This window comes from Myotis nattereri (genome assembly GCF_964212035.1).
Source record: "Myotis nattereri genome assembly, chromosome: X".
Taxonomy (NCBI): domain Eukaryota; kingdom Metazoa; phylum Chordata; class Mammalia; order Chiroptera; family Vespertilionidae; genus Myotis; species Myotis nattereri.
The window spans coordinates 84,177,492-84,183,491 of NC_138078.1; positions in this window are offsets into that span (position 1 = coordinate 84,177,492).

Consider the following 6,000-nt stretch of genomic DNA (forward strand, 5'->3'; position numbering starts at 1 on the left):
TCATTTTGTAAAGTGAATCCCGGAAGCTAATTGTAAAAACACCTAGCACCTGTATTAGGACAAGCTGTGCCAGGCTTCAACTGAATGTACAAGCTGTAAATGGGAGTTAAAAAGCTCCAGCATACCAAGTATTCCTGACTTTCACATAGAGGGCCTTAGGATTGACTTCTCAAAGTAATATGTCTGGGAACATGCATTATTATTAGCAAACACTTACCATCTTAGTATATATAGGGACCAAGAGGTCTGCCTTTTGCCCTCTTGCCAGTCCCCAGTCCTGCCCTGCTGCCACCCAGTCCAGTTCCCCGTGGTTCCTGGTTCATAATCCAGTGATTGGAGCCTGCGGGCAAGGGGAAGGGACCAAGAGGTCTGCCTTCCACCTGCTCACCAGTCCCCAGTCCTGCTCTGCTGCTGCCACCAACCCTGTTTCCCCGTTCGCCATCTGGTAATCTATCAGAGCCTGTGGGCTGGGGGAAGGACAAAGAGGTCGGCAATCCACCCGCTCGCCAGTCCCCAGTCCCACCCCACCGCGGACACCCATCCTGGTTCCCCTAGTTCCCCGTTCGCCATCTGGCCAACAGCCTGTGGGATGGGGTGAGGGACCAAGAGGTGGTCAATGTACCTCATAGCAACTGATTGATTGGTCATTCTGGTCATTACACCATTATGGCTGCTGGGTTGCTGGCCTTAAATATATATATATATATATTTGATAGTATTACAGATGTCACCCAACCCCCCTTTATCCCTCTTCTCCCAGACCCTACCCACCCTCATCTTACACTTTGTAACAAGATATGAGTTTTTCCACTGAGACATCTTTTCCTTGGACTGATGCCCATTTCCAAAAATAAAGACATGCTGACTTTTTGAAAGTGCTATACTTGGCTTTAACAATCCATTTTATAGCTAACACTGGGGAACTGGTGCACGAAATTCGTGCATGGGGGTGGGTCTCTTAGCGCGACCTGCACCCTCTCCAATCTGGAAGCCCTCAGGGGAGCCCTCTCCAATCCAGGAGTTTCTGTCTGTCTTTACAATCATATGAGCAAATTGTCTGAGACCCCAACCCAGTTTGGTTTGGTGCTCACAGAATAATAGAGGTCTTTTTTTTCTTCTTTGCTCCATTGGTGGAGATTTTCTAGAAGTTATAGGATATCTTCCTTTTAATTTTCCCTAGACACTCTGACTTTACTTATGTCTCTCCCTCCATCCCATACCCTTAACAGAAACTTACTCCAGGCTCACTTTGCTCTAGTGTCTAGGAGATCCTGCAACACATCTGCCACCAGAACTATGATTCCCAGCATTCCTGGTGCTCCATGCTCACTGGGCTTCTGCTTCTGGTCCAGGGGCTGCCACCAGAACTACGATTCTCAGAATTGCTTGTGTTCCACGTGCTCTGGGCTTCCACCCCCCAAGCTGCCCACTCTCTGCCCACTCTCCCACTCTGCTCTCTCTGATATGCAGCTTGGGGGGCTTGGCTCCTTTGGTCTCTGGGAGTGACCCAGGGAGCCAAGCCCCCCCACAAGCTGCCCGCTTTCCATTCACTCTCCCACTCTGCCAAACCCCTCAAGCCGCCTGCTCTCTGCCCTCTCTCCCGCCCCATCCCCGGCTGCTCTGTGCCTGTGCACGTGCTTGCTGCCCACAGGTCCACCATCTTTGTCGGGTTAATTTGCATACTCACTCCTGATTGGCTTTGGATGTTGCAGAGGGATGGGCAATTTACATATGTGTCTATTATTAGTATAGATAGCAATGTTGAAACCTGGTTCCTTCTGAGAATAAAAGCCATATGAAAACACAAAGGTGGCCAAGGATTTGGCATCTGAAATATTAGACAAAAATACAAGATCAAAAGTAACCAGGGAAAGTCTATTAATAAAAAAAAAAAAAAGTTGATAAAAATTTTGGCCAAGAGCTTTCAAATTTTTTTCTTCTTACAATAAGTTACTTTAAGGAAATTTTCACCCATTGGCAGAATTATTAGAATCAAAAGGACATATCCATTGTCTCAAGTCATCACAGTCAATAGTTAATTGGAGTGAATGGCTGTGAAAAGTGGGAGGAGTCTATTAACTGTAGATTACTCTTAGGATGGAAACCAATTTAATTTGCTCTTGAGAATAGAAGAGGTGTGACAGAAATCTATGAGACAGGAATTTCAATATTTATGAATTAGAAAGTGGAGCATTACTCAATTATGAGAACAATTATAGTAGCTTACTCGGTGACTGATTAGAACAGATAAGATCACTGAAGTTGGGGAGCCAAGTGTCATCCTTACACCTGTTGAAATTTGTGACAGCATAGGTAAGAGAAGGCTAGCGTGTTGTGAAGACTATGAGATACTAAGGTCAGTGATGGTGATGAAAAAGAGCATCCTAGAGTCTGATAGATGAATGCAATATGAAATAAAGAAGTGTTTTTAAAATATAGCTGTAAAACTTTAAAAGGCAATACATTTTAAAGTGAACATTATAGAAATACTAAAGGCCTGATGCATGAAATTCATGCAAGACTAGGCCTTCCTTCCCCCGGCTGATGGCACCCATTTCCCTCTCACACCTGGAACCCGGGCTTCCCTCTAGTACCGGGGACCCGGGCTTCCCTCCATCTGCCAGCAGGCACCTGAGATGCAGGCTTCCCTCGCAGCCCTGGATTTCATCTGGAAGGTTGTCTGGAAGGACATGTGGTCTAATTAGCATATTATGCTTTTATTATTATAGACTAGAGTCCCGGTGCACAAAAATTTATGCACTGGTGTGTGGGGGGGTGTCCCTCAGCCCCACTTGTGCCCTCTCACAGTCTGGGACCCCTCAGGAGATAACGACCTGCTGGCTTAGGCCCGCTCTCGGGTGGCAGAGGGCAGGCCCAGTCCCTAGGTGCAGCCCCTGGTCGGGCTCAGAGCAGGGCCTATTGGGGAGTTGGGGTGCCGCCCCCTGTCATGCACAGAGCAGGGCCGATCAGGGGGTTGGGGCGCTGCCCCCTGTCACGGAAAGAGTAGGGCCCATTGGGGGTTGGGGAGCTCCCCCCTGTCACACACAGAGCAGGGCCCATCAGGGTGGTTGGGCTCTATACCCTGTCATGCATAAAGCAGGACCAATCAAGGGGTTGGGGAGCTCCCCCCTGTCATGCTGCTCCAGGGGCCATGAAGCCTCGTGGCTCCAATGATCCCAGTGCTGGGAGGTCTCACAGCTCTGCTGATCCCAGGTTCAGGAGGTCTCACGGCTCCGCTTGACACAGGGATAGTGAGGCCTCGCTGCTCCGCTGATCCCGGTGCTAGGAGGCCTCATTGCTCCACTGATCCCGGTTCTGGGAGGCCTCATGGCTCTGCTGATCCCAGGTTCGGGAGGCCTCGCGGCTCCGGTGATCCTGGTGCTGGGAGTCATATTACCCTTTTACTATATAGGATAGAGGCCTGGTGCACAGGTGGAGGCCAGCTGGTTTTCCCTGAAAGGTGTCCCGGATCAGGGTGGGAGTTCCGCTAGGGTGCCTGGCAAGTCTGGGTGAGGGGATGATGGCTGTTTGCAGCTTGTCACACCCCCTTCAGGGTGGGGGTCCCCACTGGGGTGCCTGGCCAGTCTGGGTGAGGGGCTGAGGGCTGTTTTCAGGCTGGCGGGCAACTGAAGCTCCCAACCTCTCCTTTTTTTCTTTATCCTTTTATTCTGGGATTTATTTACCTTCTTTGGCTGTTACTGGAGCTGAGAGCCGGCTTTAGCTCTGAGGCTCGTCTGCAGCTCTGAGACCTTGGCTGCAGCTCTGAGACCTCGGCTGCTGAAAGCAGGTACTAGGTTTGTTTGGGTTCTATAATTGAAACACTGTTGTGGTCCTGCTGGCTGAAGCCCTGCTGACTGAAAGCAGGTTTCTGGAGTTTGTTTAGCTTCTATACTTGCAACATTGTTTCTTAGAGTGCAAGCTCAGAGCCCAGCAGTGGCATTCCAGGAACCTTGGCTTCCTCTATCACTGGATCAAGCAAGCCTCCTGTTTGCTTCAGTGCCTGGCTGCCGGCTGCCATCTTGGTTGGCAGGTAATTTGCATAAGGATATGCTGATTAGCCAATGGGAAGGGTGTCAGGGTTATGGTCAATTTGCATGTTTCTCTTTTATTAGATAGGACTAGAGCCCAGTGCACGAAATTCATGCACAAGGCAGGGGGGTCCCTCAGCCTGACCTGCACCCTCTCCAATCCAGGAGCCATCAGGGGATGTTGTCCTATTGATGGCTTAGGCCCACTCCCCGTGGTTCTCTGCTGTCTACGGGGCCTGGCTGCTTCGCCACCACTGCAGCGACAAAACACCCATGCCCTGCTGTCCACTCTCAGTGGTGGGGCTGAAAGGACTGGGGGACGCCAGTGGGGCTGAGAGGACTGGGTGCCACCATCTTGTGGCTATGGGTGCCACCATCTTTGTGATGGTGTGAAGGTCAATTTGCATATTCCCTCTTCATTAGATAGGATGGTGGGGTAATAGTGAAAAAGAAGGATTTTGGCAACCTGTATTGGTCAGAAGCAGTAGCCTCTGTTGAAGGAGTTTATGGAGAACATAGGTTTGGGCAAATGTTTTTTTTCTTGGTTAAAGAATGCAAAATTGAACTATTACCCTTATGACATCCTTATTGCCTTTAAACATACAGCTATTTCTTGTTTGTGTTCTGTATTATTCTTCTAAAATTACTTTCATTTTCTTTGATTTATACAGTATAGGGAAGAAATATAATGCGCACTTAGGTTGATAAAAATCTCTGTACACATTAAAATCTGCTGTACATTTCACCCAGTTTTTAACTTAGTTTTTCCTAATGTTAAATGTAATCTACAAGGTCATTGTGGAAAATCTGTTAAGAATAAAAAAGTATGTAGAAATAGAAGAAAAAGAAAACCATATCCCACCTCTAAGACATATAAATAGTATTTTTGGCATATTTTCTTCTGGTCTCTTTTTTTTGTTTTGAAAGAAACAAGTCCAAAGATATTTATATACTTAACCACCCAGTTATAACAAAGGTTAAAAATTTGCCATAACATAAGTTATTTTAAAAAGAAATGTCATAAAGAGATTAACAGCCCCTTCTGAAGAGATCCAGATTTAGTAGATCTGAGGGACTTTTCAGAGATCTGCATTTTAGCATCCCACCTCATGATGTATGATATAAATATTCCAGGGACCACATATTGAGAAAAACTAGCTATGTAAATAAGACAAGTTTGTGACCAGAAATTTTACATAAGAGGTAGAAAACCAGTGGCACTGCAAGATCCAAATGAATGTCGAGGTGGCACAAATGTATGAGTCAGATAGATTGAAAAGAGTAAATGGACACAGGTTTCTCTGAAATTTGGGTCAGACACTCAGCTACAGATAACTGAGCTACCTAGTGACAGTGTTTCTAAAACATTTATGTAAATCATAATAATTTGGGAAGTCTTAAACATCTATAGATTCCCAGGGCCCACCTCAAATATTATTTAAGTCTCAGGGAGAAGAAAGGGAGTGGTAGAAAGGACCCCAAAACTCTGAACATCAGTTACAATAAGAATTCCTTGGGATTAGCAGTCAGTCATTGAGACATTGAGCCATGGAGGATAAAAATCCAGCCCTGAGATGGAGAAATGCATCCCTTGAAAAGTAGAGGCACAAAGAACTGACACTCAAGCTCTCTCAGAATAGTGGAAGGCAACAGTCAGAGTGACCTGAAGCTGAGTCAGAGATCTTTTGAAGTAGGAGCTCAAGTGATGAAGTAGGACTGAGTTGTTTTGAGAAGAAAAATAAACCCACTAGCTGGGATTAGCAAAGGCTAGAATGGGGACCAGGCATGCTAAGCAAAAATGAGAAATCATTTGCTTTCTCTTTATGTCTCAGAGTGAGCTGAAAGCATGTTTTTGAATTTTTTATCCATTCATTTGCTAAAAGGAGAAAACATGAAGACAGGAAATATTTTTTTTTTTTCTTGATTGAAATTTTCAGTTGGTTTCATGTAAGTCATTATATTAACATGCTAG